Here is a 23042-nt window from a genome sequence, read left to right as displayed (position 1 = left end):
GTACATGGTGGTAGTATATGGTTAAAGTGATATGTTTTTGAACTAAGGCACATTTTTATGCCCTGCGTCACACTGTGGAACACGGTATTATAAGTTAGTGCATATGTTTGCAACACCCAGAAGGAGACGAGATAGACACATGGTGTCTTTGGCAAAAATGCTCGCGGTGGGTCCCTGAGTCGATCTAGCCATGTCCGTCCGTCCGTCTGTCTGTCTGTGAATATATTTTTGTGATCAAAGTCTAGGTCGCAGTTTTAGTCCAATCGCCTTCAAATTTGGCACAAGTTCCTGTTTTGGGTCAGAATAGAACCCTATTGATTTTTGAAGAAATCGTTTCCGATTTAGATATAGCTCCCATATATATCTTTCGCCCGATATGCACTTATATGTACCCAGACGGATTTGATATATAGTATCGAAAATGTGGATCGACAAAGTGGTGCAGGGTATAATATAGTCGGCACCGCCCGACTTTAGACTTTTCTTACTTGTTTGTTCATAAAAAAACTTTTCAAACATTGATTGGCGATTTTTGTGAGGAGTTTTTATTAAAATTGGGGATTTTGGGGATCACTTTGGATTTTATTAAAATTTTATTTGAATATAAATGCAATTTTTAATTTTTTAATTAAATTTTTATTTTTTTCCACTTCAATTAAAACTTTAAATTAAACAGTTTGTATTTGTATATTTTTCCGTGTATAAAGAGTGGTCAAAATTTCAAGGGCCGATGTTGATTTTGAATAAAACACAAACTATTTAGGAAATTATTGTAATTTTATTTTATTATGATATATTGGTATTACTCAATTATGTATGGAACAAAATATCGGTTAAATGGGCGCGGCGACATCGGTGGCACACCTTCATCCGATGGTCCAAATTTTTGATGACGATGAGGCATAATGGAGGTTCTATGCCTTTAATGTGCCGAATTATCTCATCATTTAGCTCTTGAATTGTTGCTGGCTTATCGACGACACCTTTTCTTTCAAATAACCCCAAAGAAAAAAGTCCAACGGTGTCAAATCACATGATCTTGGCGGCCAATTGACATCGCCATTACGTGAGATAACACGGCCATTGAATTTGTTGCGCAAAAGAGCCATTGTTTCGTTAGCTGTGTGGCAAGTGGCACCGTCCTGCTGAAACCACATATCGTCCACATCCATATCTTCCAATTCGGGCCATAAAAAGTTAATTATCATTTCACAATAGCGAACACCATTCACAGTAACTGCCTGACCGGCCTCATTTTGGAAAAAATACGGCCCGATGATGCCGCCAGCTCATAAACCGCACCAAACAGTCACTCTTTGTGGGTGCATTGGTTTTTCGACAATCATTCTTGGATTCTCATTCGCCCAAATGCGGCAATTCTGTTTATTGACGAATCCATTGAGGTGAAAATGTGCCTCATTACTGAAGATGATTTTCTTCGAAAATTGATCATCCACTGTTGCCATTTCTTGAAACCATTTAACACGTTGTTGGATTGTGTATCTCTCCATGGTTCAAATTGAGTAAGTCTGAAATAGAGAAATGTCAAATAATATTCGGAAAAACTTGGCGTTTAGGTGTGGTTCGCATTCAACATCGGCCCTTACAATTTAACCATCCTTTATTAAGCTAACGTAGCGCAAATACCTATATATACTAATATTTAAACTTTCTTTTTTATTTGCAGGTATGTTTCTATTTCCTTAATTTCTGTATAACCCTTTTCATATATGTGGTGAGTTTAAAAATTGCATTACAATTAATATATTTGGTCAAATTATTATACTTGAATCTGTATAGCCCACAGGGGCTATGAGTTATAATATATGTTATTTGTTCACCCATCGCTGAGCAGAGAATGAATCCGCCGAGTCTTGCCGCAGATTTCAGTCGCCACCGACCATTGCCAGTCGACTAATATCGACTCAAATTTAGCCGGCAATTAAACAAAAATAACGATTTAAATAAAAAAAATGCATTTCTAGTTGTCGTATACATTTCTAGTTGTCGTATTATATTGGTGTTAACAGTTCACCAGAACTACAGAAAATAATCTTAGCATATTTTAAGGCGTTACAATTGTCCGCATTGATGTCTATATGGTTTGAGAGGCAAAAAGGTCTCAATATTGGACGCATTATATCGATTACATTCCTAATTTTAAAGGGATACTGTATTGCATTAAATAATGGATTAATTAAAAAGAGGCACACTATGGCAAAAAGGTGGCACAAAAATGGAAAAATATGACAATTAGTGCCACAAAAGTGTGAAAGCCTAAAAAATGACAAATTTGGCACAACAATACCACTGATTAAAAACATCAATAATAGAGGACTCCATATAAGAATGGAAATTGATGGTTTTTTTTTTGGTTGATTTTGTATCGGAGGAAAAGTTTATTTTTTTCGTACTTCTTCAAGCTTTCTATAAAAAATTTCCGATTTCTTTTCACAAGTGTTCACATTTAATATCCTCAATCATTATTGGTTTGTCTATAAATCAATCCAATAGAAATTTATCCAATTATCTTTTTGTGTGCCACCCCTTGAATAACTCACACAAAATCATGCCAGCTCTAATAAGCTCTTAAATGATGATTGCCATCACCAACATAGTTTATTGTACAAGTATGGATAACAACCAAATGACAAACAATTTATCTAAAGGGCGGAGAGTGGTGGGGAATCCTATCCCCCCGGTATAGGGCATATAGTCATCATTCGTTTCTTTTTGTTGTTTCCTTATATGCCACGATTATGCTCGAACATTTAAGCCTTAAAGGCATAGTTTTTTTTTGCGTTTTTTGACAGCCCAAGTGTATAGACTATACAATTTTCTTTCCCTAGTTTGTGGCTGTCAGTCTGTCTGTTTGTCGGTTTTTGTATCCTATTCGATTTTTGTGCAATGAGAACTTCTCTTTTAGTCTCATTGTGATTTCTTTTGTGTATCATAAAACTTAGTCGTATTGTTAAAGAGCCTGCTTATAAATGAAACAGTCTCATGTTGTGACGTTGATAATGATTTTATAAATTGATGACAAGTGCGCGAATTTACAACATTTTTCGTTTGCTGTTGTTGTTGCTGCACATATTTTATCTATATATATGTGTGTGTGTATTTATTATGGTTGTCGTTTTGTATGTCTGTCCGTCCGTTTGTTAGTATGTCTATACAGTGGCCCATGTCTTTTATGTAAGTTATACGAAAAATAAGGAAATATTATATAAGTCACGTTTTATTTTGATAGAAAATGTATTGCAGTAACCAAATATTTCTTATTTGTTCGTAACAAAATAAGAGCATACATTCAGGCGACATTTGAAGTTTTTTTTTTAAATATTTTATATTTTTCATTGATATTAATTGTACTTGATTGTATTTGAAGAGAGGACTCTTGTAGACTAAAAGTCTTAATATCTTTATATTCCATTTTTCTTAGCAATAAAATAGGAGCATACATTTAGGCATAAAATATTGCCTACTGAAATATTGGTATTTAAATAACAAAACATTTAAAAAAACAAGGATTTATGCAATATTTCAAGGTAGTTAAATGACCAAAAGTATTAAATCTCATTGATGAAATGTACGAATTTTTATTAGCCAAGCCTTTCCTATTTTATAGTAACAAAATGAGAGTATATATTCAGGCGGCTATTTTAAAATGTCAAGTGGAATAGTTTCGCTTCAGATTTTACAACGTATAATAAATCCATTTAGTTAATAGTTTATTACTATTATTGTGACATTCTCATCTCTCAGCTGCTTGTTAGCTATTCTTTTTTATTTATTGTTAGTAACAAAATCATAGCATACATTAAGGCGACATTCTAATGGGTTCGAATAATCTCGTTACAAAAATATGTCAACTATATATATGAAAAGTAGATGAATTCAAAAAATTTATATGCAAAATATTTCATATATTCAGGTGCCTATATTTAAAATTTGAATGATGTCTGTCTCTATTTTCGATATTTATGCTTCAATACTGCAGCTTGAAATAAATGTTGCCCCAGTTTTTCAAAATGTGAATATTAGACATTTTCTGGGTTCCTGAGGTTAACATTAAATTAACGGTATTATTATTTTGTTCAGAAGCTTCCTAAAAGTATGCTTTTATTTTTTGTTAACAAATGTAAGAATTCTCTTAATTATATGTTAGAATAAAACACACCTATTATTGTGAAACTCACAAAAGGGATCTCTGATGATTATTTTGTTACAGTTTTTCCCCCATTTTTGTATTTTCTTTGTGCCTTTCGTTTTTTGGCTTTGTTGCATTGAAAGTGTCATAGGAGTATGTAAGGCATGTTGCGACAAACAATGTGTGTGGTAGTACTGTTGACTCCTCTAACTTTTTTAAGTTATTATGGATGATGTGGCTTTTGGCCCATATGACTTTTTCCCCTTCATATACGACTTAATTGTCTGTCTTTATAAAATGAAGTTTTTCTCTTGTTTCCTTGTTTCGAAAATGGGGGGAGGGGGGCTAGGAAAGAGGGTGTATTGAACCATTCATTGTCTTCATCTCTGGGTTGCTTTTTGTGTGTTGAGAAAGCATAAACTTCCATGTATATAACATTGTATGGCCAATGTTCCTCGTCTTTGTTTTAAGGCCATCGTATGTGAACTCTTTGTTTTGTTTTTTTTTCTTTGTTTCTTGTGTTCTTGTGGCGGCATAAAAGTTAAGAAATTAATAATAAAATGTATCACTTCATATATTGCTTGGGGGTAGGTAGAGGAATACCATTTTTGCCTCGTTTTCAAATAGTTTTAATTAGAAAAGTTTATTAAAAATACACAACCCAAATGGTTGAAAGTATTTAAGAAGAAGTTTTGTTTGTTATTAAGTTTATTCTTAAGGAGTGATTTTTTTCATCTTACATACCCATAGATATTTGTTTAAGCAGTGAAGAAGAAAAGAAACGATATATGCATATAAAGAAATCAAGGAATAGTTTTTTTAAGTTAAATTGTATTTATATGGACCACGAAAGTTTCTCATATGCAGTAAAAACAAAAAATTATAGAAATGGAAATAAAAATAGTATTCGATGTCGAGTAAGCTAAGTAATCTTAAAATATTTATATTAAACTAAATTAAATTATATAATAAAAAATGAATTAATTTAAAATAAATGAAATCAATTTACTTTTTATTAAAAAAGATTTCATAAATTTAAGTATACTAAACTTATTTAATTTAAATCTATTCAAATAAAAAAAAAACATAATAAACGTACAACTAATGTTTTATCTTAATAAAATTAATTAGTTTATTTGACATTGAATAATATTTAGTTTATTACATTTAATTTTATTCAATTTAATAATTTAATTTTCTTGATTTGCATAGATTCGTTTTTTTAATTAAGTTCGGGTTATTATATTTGCCTTTATGTAATTTAATTTAATACAAAACTAATAATTAAGATTAATTCAATAAAGTTTTTATTCTAATTTAATTTACAAATCTTAATAATAATTAATAAAATTAATCTTAATAAAATTACTTAGTTTATTTGACATTGAATAATATTTCCATTTTCAAGAAAGAAACATTTCTTTGCAATATTTAAGAAAAATTAAAACAAATGGGACATTAGAGGGTTAAGCAGTAGATTTTAGTTATTTTTATTTTTAAAAATAAATAAAATGTATTTATTTATTTTTATTTTAAAAACTAAAGAAAATTTTATTTTTAAATACTTTTTTTATTTATATAATACCCCATTTTTTCTCAAATATTGCAAAGAATTTTTTCTTTATAGAATTTTTTTAAAGAAATGAAAATAGCAATATTATTCAATGTCAAATAAACTAAGTAATTTTTTAAGATTAATTCTATTATTAATTATTAAAAATTTTAAATTAAAATAAAATAAAAATAAATTGAATTAATCTTAGTTAATTAGGTTTGTAATAAATTTACTTATATAAAGACAAATATAATAACCTTAACTTAATAAAATAAAAACTCTAAATCTATGCATGTCAAGCAAATTAATATCATTTCATAATATTATTTTCTTATCATTAGATTTCTTTATTATTATTATTTTTTTTTTTATTTCAAGTGGTAATTACAATTCATTTCATGGGATTTCTATTTCATATTTCTAATTTCCATGATAAACTTAATAGATTTAAATTAAAATGAACTAAATTAAATTAAAATAACCAAATAAATTGAATTATTCTAATTAAGTAAAATTAGTATTTTATTAATTAAATTTACATTAATTTTATCGATTGAAATTAAATATATTAAATTAGAATAAAAAATAAATTAAATTAATTGTCTTTATATTAAGTTTTAGTTTCAGTTTTCATATTCCTCGTTATTTATTTTATTTAATAATTACAATTCATTTAATGAGATTTTATCACAGCAGATATTATATTAAGTTAAATTACATAAAGACAAATATAATAACCTGAATATAATTAAATAAAAAATCTAAAACTATGCAAGTAAAAAAAATTAAATTTTTAAATTAATTATTATTATATAATTAAATCTATTAAATTAAATTAAAATACTCACAAATAAAAGAAAAATAAAAAGGCAAAATTAAAACTATTTTGGTTTTTTTATTTTTTATGTGATTTTATTGAACAATTTAGCAAATAATTCATTATATATATGGTCCCGGGCCAAAGGGCATTTTTATTTATAGTATTTCTTATTTTTAATTTTCATGATAAGCTTAATATATTTAAATTAAAATGGACTAAATTTATTTAAAATGAACATATAAATTTATTTAATCTAAATAAAATTAAATTATTTTTTATTAAATAAATTTACATTAATTTAAATATAATAAACTAAAAATATAATAAAAATAAAAAGATATAATAAAATAAATTTAATTAAATATATTCCAATCATTAAAAAAATTAAATATAAATATAAATATAAATATAAATATAAATATAAATATAAATATAAATATAAATATAAATATAAATATAAATATAAATATAAATATAAATATAAATATAAATATAAATATAAATATAAATATAAATATAAATATAAATATAAATATAAATATAAATATAAATATAAATATAAATATAAATATAAATATAAATATAAATATAAATATAAATATAAATATAAATATAAATATAAATATAAATATAAATATAAATATAAATATAAATATAAATATAAATATAAATATAAATATAAATATAAATATAAATATAAATATAAATATAAATATAAATATAAATATAAATATAAATATAAATATAAATATAAATATAAATATAAATATAAATATAAATATAAATATAAATATAAATATAAATATAAATATAAATATAAATATAAATATAAATATAAATATAAATATAAATATAAATATAAATATAAATATAAATATAAATATAAATATAAATATAAATATAAATATAAATATAAATATAAATATAAATATAAATATAAATATAAATATAAATATATATATAAATATAAATATAAATATAAATATAAATATAAATATAAATATAAATATAAATATAAATATAAATATAAATATAAATATAAATATAAATATAAATATAAATATAAATATAAATATAAATATAAATATAAATATAAATATAAATATAAATATAAATATAAATATAAATATAAATATAAATATAAATATAAATATAAATATAAATATAAATATAAATATAAATATAAATATAAATATAAATATAAATATAAATATAAATATAAATATAAATATAAATATAAATATAAATATAAATATAAATATAAATATAAATATAAATATAAATATAAATATAAATATAAATATAAATATAAATATAAATATAAATATAAATATAAATATAAATATAAATATAAATATAAATATAAATATAAATATAAATATAAATATAAATATAAATATAAATATAAATATAAATATAAATATAAATATAAATATAAATATAAATATAAATATAAATATAAATATAAATATAAATATAAATATAAATATAAATATAAATATAAATATAAATATAAATATAAATATAAATATAAATATAAATATAAATATAAATATAAATATAAATATAAATATAAATATAAATATAAATATAAATATAAATATAAATATAAATATAAATATAAATATAAATATAAATATAAATATAAATATAAATATAAATATAAATATAAATATAAATATAAATATAAATATAAATATAAATATAAATATAAATATAAATATAAATATAAATATAAATATAAATATAAATATAAATATAAATATAAATATAAATATAAATATAAATATAAATATAAATATAAATATAAATATAAATATAAATATAAATATAAATATAAATATAAATATAAATATAAATATAAATATAAATATAAATATAAATATAAATATAAATATAAATATAAATATAAATATAAATATAAATATAAATATAAATATAAATATAAATATAAATATAAATATAAATATAAATATAAATATAAATATAAATATAAATATAAATATAAATATAAATATAAATATAAATATAAATATAAATATAAATATAAATATAAATATAAATATAAATATAAATATAAATATAAATATAAATATAAATATAAATATAAATATAAATATAAATATAAATATAAATATAAATATAAATATAAATATAAATATAAATATAAATATAAATATAAATATAAATATAAATATAAATATAAATATAAATATAAATATAAATATAAATATAAATATAAATATAAATATAAATATAAATATAAATATAAATATAAATATAAATATAAATATAAATATAAATATAAATATAAATATAAATATAAATATAAATATAAATATAAATATAAATATAAATATAAATATAAATATAAATATAAATATAAATATAAATATAAATATAAATATAAATATAAATATAAATATAAATATAAATATAAATATAAATATAAATATAAATATAAATATAAATATAAATATAAATATAAATATAAATATAAATATAAATATAAATATAAATATAAATATAAATATAAATATAAATATAAATATAAATATAAATATAAATATAAATATAAATATAAATATAAATATAAATATAAATATAAATATAAATATAAATATAAATATAAATATAAATATAAATATAAATATAAATATAAATATAAATATAAATATAAATATAAATATAAATATAAATATAAATATAAATATAAATATAAATATAAATATAAATATAAATATAAATATAAATATAAATATAAATATAAATATAAATATAAATATAAATATAAATATAAATATAAATATAAATATAAATATAAATATAAATATAAATATAAATATAAATATAAATATAAATATAAATATAAATATAAATATAAATATAAATATAAATATAAATATAAATATAAATATAAATATAAATATAAATATAAATATAAATATAAATATAAATATAAATATAAATATAAATATAAATATAAATATAAATATAAATATAAATATAAATATAAATATAAATATAAATATAAATATAAATATAAATATAAATATAAATATAAATATAAATATAAATATAAATATAAATATAAATATAAATATAAATATAAATATAAATATAAATATAAATATAAATATAAATATAAATATAAATATAAATATAAATATAAATATAAATATAAATATAAATATAAATATAAATATAAATATAAATATAAATATAAATATAAATATAAATATAAATATAAATATAAATATAAATATAAATATAAATATAAATATAAATATAAATATAAATATAAATATAAATATAAATATAAATATAAATATAAATATAAATATAAATATAAATATAAATATAAATATAAATATAAATATAAATATAAATATAAATATAAATATAAATATAAATATAAATATAAATATAAATATAAATATAAATATAAATATAAATATAAATATAAATATAAATATAAATATAAATATAAATATAAATATAAATATAAATATAAATATAAATATAAATATAAATATAAATATAAATATAAATATAAATATAAATATAAATATAAATATAAATATAAATATAAATATAAATATAAATATAAATATAAATATAAATATAAATATAAATATAAATATAAATATAAATATAAATATAAATATAAATATAAATATAAATATAAATATAAATATAAATATAAATATAAATATAAATATAAATATAAATATAAATATAAATATAAATATAAATATAAATATAAATATAAATATAAATATAAATATAAATATAAATATAAATATAAATATAAATATAAATATAAATATAAATATAAATATAAATATAAATATAAATATAAATATAAATATAAATATAAATATAAATATAAATATAAATATAAATATAAATATAAATATAAATATAAATATAAATATAAATATAAATATAAATATAAATATAAATATAAATATAAATATAAATATAAATATAAATATAAATATAAATATAAATATAAATATAAATATAAATATAAATATAAATATAAATATAAATATAAATATAAATATAAATATAAATATAAATATAAATATAAATATAAATATAAATATAAATATAAATATAAATATAAATATAAATTACAAATAAATTACAAATAAATGAGAGCTATTGTGTAAATCTCCAATAAATTATTTTTTTTTTTTTTTTTTGTTCAGCTGGTAAAATATTTCAAGACTTACACATAGTCCATGAAACGAAATAAGCAAAATCGACACGGTAAAATGCCTTAAGTTTTTTTTTTACAAGTGTACCCTTTTTTCTTTAAATCATTTTTTCCATTAAAATTGAGCTAACAAAACATTTCGTTTAATTTAACATTTCGAGTTAAAAAAAAATATAAAATGATTTCTTTCTATTTAATATTTTATTAATGAAATCACATAGAAAAAAATACCATCAAAATTTTTCTAATTAAAATTTTAATTGCATTTTATAAAATATTCAGTTAAAAATTAAAATTGGTTCTACAAATGTTTTAATTGAAACAAAAATCAAATGATTGATACTATCATTGAAGACATTTCAATTAAAAATTTGAACTGGCATCCCGATTTGTTTCAGGCTCACTTAGACTATTCAGTCTATTGTGATACCACATTAACTATAAGTACATATTACATATAGGCACTTCTAGTTTTTTACCGTTGAACCCACGCAATTTAGTGAAGACAAAAACTATATTTTTTGATGAAGATAAAAACTATATTTTTTAGTGAAGACAAAAACTATATCAACAAAGAAAATTGAGATTTTTTAATTCGTTAATATCACAGTGCATTTTTCTGTTAATTCTAATTTCACTAAAATTTTCCCGTTTTAATGAAGTGACAAGGGCATTAGAGGGAGAATTAAGGAATATTTTTTTTACATCTATTGATATCTTTAGGTATTCTCTTCGGTGCTTCAACATTTTTAAAGGAGTAAATTTCAAATTTATTGTATTTGTGAATATGTCATAACCACTTTCTTGCGTGTACTAGTACCACACAAAACCTCAATACATTTTCATGAACCACAAAAGCCTCAACTCATTATTTAATTTTTGTAAGTGGTATAGAGTAGTTGACAGTAGTTGCGTAAAGCACCAACAAAACCACCAATCGAACACACACACACACACACTTATTGCCATAGAGGATAGATTTCTATAGGTTTACCACAAATCTCATATGCCAACAGAGGTATTAGGGTATTTAAGAGAGTCATTACTTCTCTCTTCGGAATATTCAGAAATCAGCAACAACACCACCATCTAAGGGAATCTGTGCATGTGGCTGCGTATGTCTGATTGTGTGCAAACAACACACCTCTGATTGTTTGAAGTTTTTAGAAGACACCCACATAGCAGGTAATCAAATACGTGATTTCACTTAAGCACTCTCTCTCTATCTCTCTAGTGAAACACCATCCCCCTCATTTAATTGAATGGAGGGGGTGGGAATAGAAATCTGCTTTTATTTATCGAAGGTGAATTTGAGAAGACATTTTCAACGAATTGCCAGTAAAAAGCACATAACCATTATGCGAATGTAATGAATGTGTAATAAAAATTGATTAAATATTAAATTGTTTAGAGATCATATGAAAAAATTTTAAAGGTAAAATGGAAAAATTTAGGAGGAAACTGGCAATCACTATGCTGTCAATACCAAAGCAAATATTTCTGTTTGCTTAGATCAAAGGGAAATCTTAGGATATTTTTCAATCGTTTATTTATGACTTGAAATAAAATTTCTACAAAAGATTTTCAAAAATACGTATGTGGAAAAGTGTTGCTAATTTTTAACAATTTAAGAATAAATTTTGTAGAATAGAGATAGGAGCCAAGGTATTCATTTACGAATAAATGTCAGTTTAAAATTATAAAAATTATACAAGATACTTCAAAGCAAAATATGTGTTCTTAGTGCATAAAAAAATAACATTTAACCGTAGGTACAAAATCCTTAAAAAATATTAGCCTATTTTAGAATCTTTAATACAAAGATTCCATATCTCAGTTTATTTAAAAATTATTTCTTTAAATCAAAAATCTTTTTCTTTACATTAAGGGAAATTTCCCTTACATCAAAAACATATGAGTTTAAAGAATGAATGAATATCACAAGGGACTGAATAGACTAAGTGACCCTGAAAATAAATCGAGCTGCCTCTTTACCCTAAAGAATAAATGCAAATTTCAGAGATTCGTGTCCTAAATCTAAAGAAAATAATTCTTAGGAATTATGAATTTATTATACCCACCACCATAGAATGGTGACAGGGGTATAATAAGTTTGTCATTCCGTTTGTAACACATATAAATATCGATTTCCGACTATATAAAGTATATATATTCTTGATCAGGGAGAAATTCTAAGACGATATAAGCATGTCCGTCTGTCTGTTGTAATCACGCTACATCCTTCAATAATGGCGCTATCGTCCTGAAATTTAGCACAAATTCGTCTTTTATTTGTAGGCAGGCCAAGTTCGAAGATGGGCTATATCGGTCCAAGTTTTGCTATAGTCCCCATATAAACCGACCTCCCGATTTGGGGTCTTGTGCTTATAAAAACTGTAGTTTTAATCCAATTTGCCTGAAATTGGATATCTAGAGGTATTTTAAGACCATCAAAAAGTGTACCGAAAATGGTGCCTATCCGTCCATGTTTTGGTATAGCGCTCATATGGACCGATTTCCCGATTTTGCTTCTTGGGCGTCTAGAAAGTGTATTTTCTATCCGATTTGCCTGAAATTGGAAATCTAGAAGTATTCTAGGACCATAAAGAGGTGTGCCGAAAATGGGGTGTATCGGTCCTTGTTTTGATATAGCCCCCATATAGACCGATCTCCCGATTTTACTTCTTGGGCTTCAAGAATCCGTAGTTTTTACCCAATTTGCCTGAAATTCGAAATCTAGAGGTATTCAAGGAAAATAAAAAGATGTGCCGAAAATGGTGATTATCGGTCCATTTTTTGATATAGCCCCCATATAGACCGATTTCCCGATTTGGGGTCTTGGGCTTCTATAATCCGCAGTTTTAATCCAATTTACCTGAAATTTGAAATCTAGAGGTACTCTAGGACCCCAAAAACGTGTACCGAAAATGGTGAGTACCGGTCCATGTTTTGATATAGCCACCATATAGACCGATCTCCCGATTTCACTTCTTGGGCTTCTAGAATCCGTAGTTTTTATCCAATTTGCCTGAAATTTTAATTCTAGAGGTATTCTAGGACCATAAAGAGATGTGCCGAAAATGGGGTGTATCGATCCATGTTTTGATATAGCCCCCATATACACCGATCTCCCGATTTTACTTCGTGGTTTTCTAGCACCCGCAATTTTTACCCACTTTGCCTGAAATTGGAAATGTAAAGGTATTCTAGGACCCTAAAGACGTGTACCGAAAATGGTGGGTATCGGTCCATGTTTTGATATAGCCCCCATATAGACCGATCTCCCGATTTTACTTCTTGGACTTCTAGAATCCGTCGTTTTTAACCAATTTGCCTGAAATTGGAAATCTAAAGGTATTCTACGACCATAAAGGGATGTGCCGAATATAATGAGTATCGGTACAGTTTTGGATGTAGCCCCCTTATAAACCGGCCCCCCGATTTGTGGTCTAGATTCTAGAACTACAATTAAATGTACTGAATACTGTGTGTATCCTTCCATGTTTTGGTATAGCCCCCATTACACCGAACTCCCGATTTAATTCCTAGGGTTTCTAGAAATTGTAGTTTTTATCCGATTTGCCACAAATATACTGGCATTTTAGACCCATAACAAAGTGTATATGATTTAGTTTTATCGGTCCATTTGGTAAGGCCTCCATATAGACCGATTTCACTTATTGAGGGTATAGAAGGCGCACTGATCATAAAAATTGCTTGAAACTGAATGCAAAACTTCCAGATTTTACTTCACGTAGTCGTTTAAATAATTGGGATGAAAACTCACAGATTTTAGATTTCAAATCAAGGAGTTATTTCATCATTTTCTTGCACACTTACAAGAGATGTTTATGATTCCTCTAAACCTCAAACAAACAATGGTTCTTATTAATTCAGAATCTGATCTAGTCTTCATAGGTAAAATCTTTACAATTATCTGTGGGAAGCGTACTGGTTGAACTGATCTGCTTGGGAAAATATTTGTCATCAAACCCCACTGACATGTTCAAAGGGAACTATTATAATTGATTCATAGGGAGCCACCGTGGTGCAATGGTTAGCATGCCCGCCTTGCATACACAAGGTCGTGGGTTCGATTCCTGTTCGACCGAACACCAAAAAGTTTTTCAGCGGTGGATTATCCCGCCTCAGTAATGCTGGTGACATTTCTGAGGGTTTCAAGGCTTCTCTAAGTGGTTTCACAGCAATGTGGAACGCCGTTCGGAGTCGGCTATTAACATGGGATCGGGCAGCCCGATACATCGGGCTGCCACCTAACCTAACCTAACCTATATTTGATTCATGGTGGTGGGTATTTAAGATTCGGCCCGGCCGAACTTACTACTTACTGTATGTACTTTTTATACCCTTCACCACTACTGTGGTACAGGGTATAATAAGTTTGTGCATTTGTATGTAACGCCAAGAAGGAAAAGTCTGAGACCCATCGTTTAGTATACCGATCGTCTTAGAATTAAATTCTGAGTCGATTTAGCGATGTCCGTCTGTCTGTCTGTCTGTCTGTCTGTCTGTCTGTCTGTCTGTCTGTCTGTCCGTCTGTCTGTCTGTCTGTTGATGTAATTTTGTGTGCAAAGTACAGCTCGCAGTTTTAGTCCGATTGTCCTAAAATTTGGTATGGTGTCCTGTTTCGGCTCAAAGACGATCCCTATTGATTTTGGAAAAAATCGGTTCAGATTTAGATATAGCTGCCATATATATTTTTCACCGATCTGGTCATAATTGGCGTGTATATCAACCGATCTTCCTCAAATTCCGTACATCTCAATATTTTATGAGTCTCGAAAAACTTGCAAAATATCATCCAAATCGGTTCAGATTTAGATATAGCTCCCATATATAGCTTTCGCCCGATTTACACTCCTTTGTCCACAGAGGCCAATTTTTTGCTCCGATTTAGATTAAATTTTGCACAGGGAGTAGAATTAGCATTATAGCTATGCGTGTCAAATTTGGTGGAAATCAGTTCAGATTTGGATATAGCTCCCATATATAGCTTTCGCCCGATTTACACTCATATGACCACAGAGGCTAATTTTTTGCTCCGATTTAGTTGAAATTTTGCACAGGGAGTAGAATTAGCATTGTTGCTATGCGTGCCAAATTTGATTGGAATCGGTTCAGATTTAGATATAGCTCCCATATATAGCTTTCGCCCGATTTACACTCATATGACCACAGAGGTCAATTTTTAACTCCGATTTAATTGAAATTTTGCACAGGCAGTAGAATTAGCATTGTAGCTGTGCGAGCCAAATTTGGTTGAAATCGGTTCAGATTTAGATATAGCTCCCATATATATGTTTTTGTGATTTCGACAAAAATTGTCAAAATACCAACATTTTCCTTGTAAAATCGCCACTGCTTAGTCGAATAGTTGAAAAAATGACCCTAATTTTCTTAAACTTCTTATACATATATATCGAGCGATAAATCATAAATAAACTTTTGCGAAATTTCCTTAAAATTGCTTCAGATTTATATGTTTCCCATATTTATTTTTTACTAACATTGTGTTCCACCCTAGTGCAATAGCCGACTTAAATTTTAAGTCTATAGATTTTGTAGAGTCTATCAAATTCTGTCCAGATCGAGTGATATTTAAATGTATGTATTTGGGACAAACCTTTATATATAGCCCCCAACACATTTGACGGATGTGATATGGTATCGAAAATTTAGATCTACAAAGTGGTGCAGGGTATAATATAGTCGGCCCCGCCCGACTTTAGACTTTCCTTACTGGTTTTTATTTAATATTGTGTAAATTACATACGCCCAAATTTAGGGCGAATGAACTTTCAAATTGCTTCAATATTTTTTTCAGTGCGAATAGTTTATCACAACATGTGAGGCAACACATTGAATGCTATTAATTTTTAAAATTTTTAGAATATGAATTTTTTAAAATTTTACATTCCCAGCAAAAAAAAAAAAGAAACCTCGCTAAAAGTAGTGAAAAATGTCTTTTTGGATCCGAAAATGGTGCAACCTTGAAGCAGAAGCGATGAATTTAACATAGGGCACATGCTTTATGTTATAGGACACATATACACCATTTCAACAGCTGTTGAATTGATTTTGCTTCACTTCTTAAGGTTTGATCCGAATTCAGTGATTTGGATATATATTTAAAAAATTTGTGATATTTTGCCAAATAAATAGTTTTTATGATTTTAATGCATTCTAACGCTTGTCTGAATCGCTTGACCTCAAATATTTTCAAAAATTCGCAATTTTTCTAGAAAAGATTTGGCACGTTTTTTTCGACAAAATTTTTCAAAAAAATGTGTACCATTTTATAAATTCCTACTCTACCAATTTTTTTTGCTGTAGAGTTTCACGTGATGAAGAATTTACGAATTTACAATGTTAGCAATATTAAAGCTTTCATCTTATTTTGCTTATGACCACTATTTCCCCAACGAAATTTCCTATTACTATGAAACCAAATATTTGTATAGACCATAACCATAACCATTGCATGGAAAAGTAATAACACTCCAGGAAATCTTTCATACATGTACAAAAGTACTTTCAATATGGTATATCCTTCATCAATGCCACAAATACATTGAACATTTCAGACATAAATACACACACACACACGCACACTTTCAATCGCATACGATTCAGACATAGTAATACACACCTACCTACTGATTGCATTTCTCAATCAACACCAATCAATCTCAGACTAATGGCATTAACTTCAACTGTCAACGCTCGTCTGCACTTTGATTTGATAACAGTAGCGAAATTCGATTTACTGGCATGGAGACGAGTAATATCCCCTGCCTCCCCCCATTCCCCCTTTATAAGATCCCCTTAAGCCACTACCATCACCGGAAAAATTTCGTACATCTACCGTGTAGTTCCATGGTATATGATGTTATGCAAGTTAGTATCTAGGTGTGATGTTATGGTGTCATGAACTGTCTCTATGTCATTGTATTGGTATGTGATGTGCTATGCAATACTCTTCTCTATAAAGAGGCCAAAGAGGCCTGGTGGAGAGGAGTACAATTGCTGTCACTATGATGGGTTAAACCACAAAACAATAGGCTGGAATTGGAAACATAATTTTAATAAAATCGATTGGAAATTCTGATAATCTGGTACGCAAACGCAATATTATATACAAAAATATTAATATGCTTTTCTGTACATAAAAATGATTAAATTTTAGTGGAGATTTTTTAAATATTAACGTTGTTGTATTAGTTTGTGTAGCAATTGTTTGGGTGGTTGTGTGTTTGACATATGTTATTGAATGGAAAAAAAAACAGTTTGAGATTCATTGGAAGAGCATTGATAGCAAGAGCGAGAGGGAGAAAGAGAGAGAGTTAATGCAAACTACATTAAGAGGATTGGATTGTACGATCACAATAGTTTGTATAAAAGAGTGTGTTTCATAAAACTCGGTTGGAAATACTGATAATGGGAGCACAATCACAATATCATATATAAAACAAGTAAGTAAAGTAGAAAGTCGGGCGGGGCCGACTATATTATACCCTGCACCACTTTATAGATCTAAATTTTCGATACCATATCACATCCGTCAGATGTGTTGGGGGCTATATATGATGGTTTGTCCCAAATACATACATTTAAATATCACTCGATCTGGACAGAATTTAATAGACTTCTACAAAATCTATAGACTCAAAATTTAAGTTGGCTATTGGAGTAGGGTGGAACACAATGTTAGTAAAAAATATGGGAAACACTTAAATCTGGAGCAATTTTAAGAAAACTTCGCAAAAGTTTATTTATGATTTTATCGCTCGATGCATTAGAAGTTTAGGAAAATTAGAGTCATTTTTACATCTTTTCGACTAAGCAGTGGCGATTTTACAAGGAAAATGTTGGTATTTTTACCATTTTTGTCGAAATCAGAAAAACATATATATGGGAGCTATATCTAAATCTGAACCGATGTCAACCAAATTTGGCACGCATAGCTACAATGCTAATTCTACTCCCTGTGCAAAATGTCAACTAAATCGGAGTTAAAAATTTGCCTCTGTGGTCATATGAGTGTAAATCGGCCGAAAGCAATATATGGGAGATATATCCAAATCTGAACCGATTTCAACCAAATTTAACACGCATAGTTACTATGCTAATTCTACTCCCTATGTAAAATTTCAACGAAATCGGAGCAAAAAATTGGCCTCTGTGGGCAATTGAGTGTAAATCGGGCGAAAGCTATATATGGGAGCTATATCTAACTCTGAACCGATTTGGCTGATATTTTGCTAGTTTTTCGAGACTCATAAAATATTCGGATGTACGGAATTTGAGGAAGATCGGTTGATATACACGCCAATTATGACCAGATCGGTGAAAAATATATATGGCAGCTATATCTAAATCTGAACCGATTTTTTCCAAAATCAATAGGGATCGTCTTTGAGCCGAATCAGAACCCTATACCAAATTTTAGGACAATCGGACTAAAACTGCGAGCTGTACTTTGCAAACAAAAATACATCAACAGACAGACAGACAGACAGACGGACATCGCTAAATCGACTCAGAATTTAATTCTAAGCCGATCCGTATACTAAAAGGTTGGCCTATGATTACTCCTTCTTGGCGTTACATACAAATGCACAAACTTATTATACCCTGTACCACAGTAGCGGTGAAGGGTATAAAAAAACACAAAATAATGTCAGCAATAACAATCAATTTTAATTAAAATCAGATTTGTTCGAATTGGCTACTTTTGGTACAAATTATGGGCTTCAAACGACCGACATAGCCAACACAAGCTTCAAGAGGGTGTCTCAGCTGTATTGGAGCCCTTTAACAGCGAAGTGAAATGGTCGTTACTTTGGTATTTTTTAAGGCCAATTTTACTCTCCAAAATGTCCCAAGGGCAAAAATCCAACCTATTGAGATCCGAAGATTTTGGGGCCATTGTGCAGTAGAAATTCCCAGCGAAGTGCTCTGGGGATGATCAAAACTTTGGTATTTTATATTGCCAACTTAACTCTCCAAATTGTGTCGGGTGTAAATGTCCAACGGTTTGATATCCGATTTGTTGGAATTGACTACTTTTCGGTACAAATTGTCGTCTCCAAACGACCGACCGATAGTTAACACAAGCTGCACGAAGGTGCCTAAGGTGCATTATGGTCCGTTTCCAGCGAAGTGAGATTATCGACACTTTGGTATTTTTTAGATCCAATTTTACTCTCCAAAATGTCCCAAGGGCCAAAATATTGAAAACCGGAAATGGTTTGGCGGTCATTGTGCGATAGAAACGATGCGAGGAAAATCCTTCTTGAGCCGTTCTTGGTTGGTTGGTGCGATGTGCTGAGTCCGCATGTTCGATGTGGCTGAGTCCTGAAATGTCGATGATTTGTGGCCGAAATATTTATCTGTCCAGGGCTTCAATACTGTTTTTATTTGTACCCCACGATCGATGAATACTACCGGGGAGCGACCATCGGCCGTTATGGTTCTCCACACCATTACCATTGGCGACACATGAGTGGTCACACGATTGACAGTTTACCTCCATTATTTTATTTATTCACAAACTGCCCAATTTGGATTGGCTTCTCATCGGAGAAATCGAAATTCGAAAACTGGCCAATTTTGCACAAGCAAAGAAACTCCTTGGCGCTTTCCAATCTAATTTTGTGTGCATCTTTGAAGTCTTGCATTATTTTTGAGCTTCATTGGCTTTAGTACTAGCTCATTTTTCGATATGTGTTGCATCCATTCGATATCTATAGCTCACGGCAGTTTTTATACCACTGAGAAGGGGATTTTTCCTGGTGTCGTTTTCGGATAATTTCTGGTGTCGTTTTCATGTTTTTTCGACCACTTTTCGGACTCTACGTAACCCTTGCAATATTACGGTAATGAACAAAAGCATAAGAAATAAAGGATTTATTAAGATTTATTAGACGTCCCTAACGCCACTTGTAGTTGCCACTTGAGATTTTCCAAATACCAAATATAAAACAATCAAAGGATCATGCATGAATTCCATTATGAATAACTTGATATGCGAATGCAATAGATCAAAATGCTTTTGCATGTTTGTAAACAATAAAATTATCCTTCACTGGAACAAATCTGTCAGATTTCAGAGAATCGTTTCAGAAATGATAGCAACCTGAAGTTGGTTGCAATACATGTCAGCCACACTGAAAAATGTACGGTTTTCGTAACTATTCAGCATAGCATATGATTTTCGAATACATCATGTAGACAAAAGCTTCGTTATATTAACGAAATGGGTTATTAAAATTGAGCCAACAACTCATAATAATAATGAACAATTCATAAATACCACGAAATGGTTCATTATTATTAAGAGTTTTCCACTAAACAACGTAAAATTTCATACTTTCAACAAACATTTGCATTATCTTAATGAACATTTTTCATTATATCTATGAAAAAATACTATTGGCTCAATTTTAATTAAATTTTCTTCGAGTGTATAAAAAAAAAACAAACCATTAAGTCATATTTTTTGTTTTTGTATTTTATATTGCTATGTTTTTTTTTTTCAAATAATTTCCATCCCATTGTGCATCAATCTGTCTACTACAGCATTTCGATAGTAAATGAAAAGTAACAGGAAATCGACTGTGCTTTTTTGTCAATTTTCCTTTTTCCACTTCCCTTTCATTGCTGTTAAATTTTCCGTAGACTCATTGTATATTTGAATGATTGTGTGATTCATCTGCGCGCGTGTGTAGGTTTGTGTATATGTGCGTGTGACCTGTAGTTATTTTGTGGTAAATCCAGTTAACAAAACTCAGACAATTTCAATAGCTCTCTTTGCATGACCTTATCACACAACCTGGACCAGTCACAGACTTATAGGAGTTGTCTACATAGAATGAAATTTGCATTTTGGTTAAAGGCAACAATACTGGATGCATTTTCATTTCGTTTTTTTTTCCTGGATGTTGCGGTTGTTTTTCTTTTTCTTATAACATACCTAGAGTTTCTTTGGTTATATTATGATGGATGCGGTCTGTAGAAGATTATATTGAGGTTAGATTTTATGGTAAATTTAAATTTACTGCTTTTGAAAAGTGTGAAGAAAATGTTTTTTTTTTAATGAAATTTAAGTTTAAATTTAAATTTAATTTAACATTTTTAAATAAATTTGTTGAATTATTTTTATTGGAAAAGAATTCAGAGCTAAAAAAAGTTTTTTTTTTGTAATTTGGGTTTTTTTCTTTTAATTGAATTCGATCATTTTAATTTTTTATATTCCACTGCAAAATTATAATTTTTGTTGGAAAATATGGCATAGGCGGCGAATGAGTTATATTAATTCATATAGTGCGTATGAGTGATATTACAAAAATTTTTAATGCATTCTTAAGTGAAGTGAAAAATTTTGATTCAATAAAAGATATTACAACCTCGAAACTCAAAAGGATAAAAAATACACCCAATGTCAGACATTAAATTTTATAGAAGACATAGGAAAGGCTGGAAAAAAATCCATATTTGATTTCACAAGGAAATTGGTATACTTGGGTCATTCTTTGGTGCAAATAACTTAATTGTAATTGATTAAATATCTGAATCAAAATATTTGAGTCCAGGATTTTAGTTACGTTCAAAAAAGATATAGACATATATATAAAACTTTTATACCGTCATCCTATTTTTAAATAACAGAAAAAGGTAATTTAAATTATTCTATTTATTTATTAAGAAATTTAAAACCATAATAAATTATAATATTAAATGGGATAGGTACTAGCAACAAAGATTTTCGACCAATTAAATTATTTTAACATGCGACGAGTAAGTTGATCAAAATTTTCTTACTATGTCATATTTTTTATATTCCTACAAGGAAATTATTTACCCCTCAAATGCCAATGGTAACAATAAATCCAAGGCATTACGGTGTTATGGTCATTTGTAGCGTATGAGTTATATTAATATCATGAGTAGAGCGTATGAATAATATGAGCGTATGAGTTATATTAATACCATGAATAGAGGTTGCGTATGGATAATATTAATAAACACTAGAAATTATCAAATTGCTTGAGTTAAAGGCTTAGTTGAGTTTATTTATAATAATTTAGATTTTAGTTATGTTCATAAAAAATATTGACATATTTAACATATCCAAATTTTATAGCGTCATCCTATTTTTAAAGAACACAACAAGGTATTTAAATATATGTTTCAGTGTTGGCCTCTACACATTTCCATAGTCTTTAGCGAGATCTGGCCGGGTGAGATGATTTAATTTGGTTCTTACAAT

At 26.6% G+C, this 23042-nt stretch overlaps 1 protein-coding gene across 1 annotated transcript in view; it reads left to right on the top strand.

Annotated features, from left to right (window-relative positions):
• Positions 1–23042, top strand: part of cpo (RNA-binding protein) — a 368767-nt gene that overhangs the window by 201576 nt on the left and 144149 nt on the right. The gene's annotated exons all lie outside the window — the stretch shown is intronic.

Source organism: Haematobia irritans, chromosome 1, assembly GCF_050003625.1.
Source record: "Haematobia irritans isolate KBUSLIRL chromosome 1, ASM5000362v1, whole genome shotgun sequence".
Classification (NCBI taxonomy): Eukaryota; Metazoa; Arthropoda; class Insecta; order Diptera; family Muscidae; genus Haematobia; species Haematobia irritans.
Note: the sequence above shows the minus strand (reverse complement) of the source record. Positions and strands in the feature narration are given on the sequence as shown.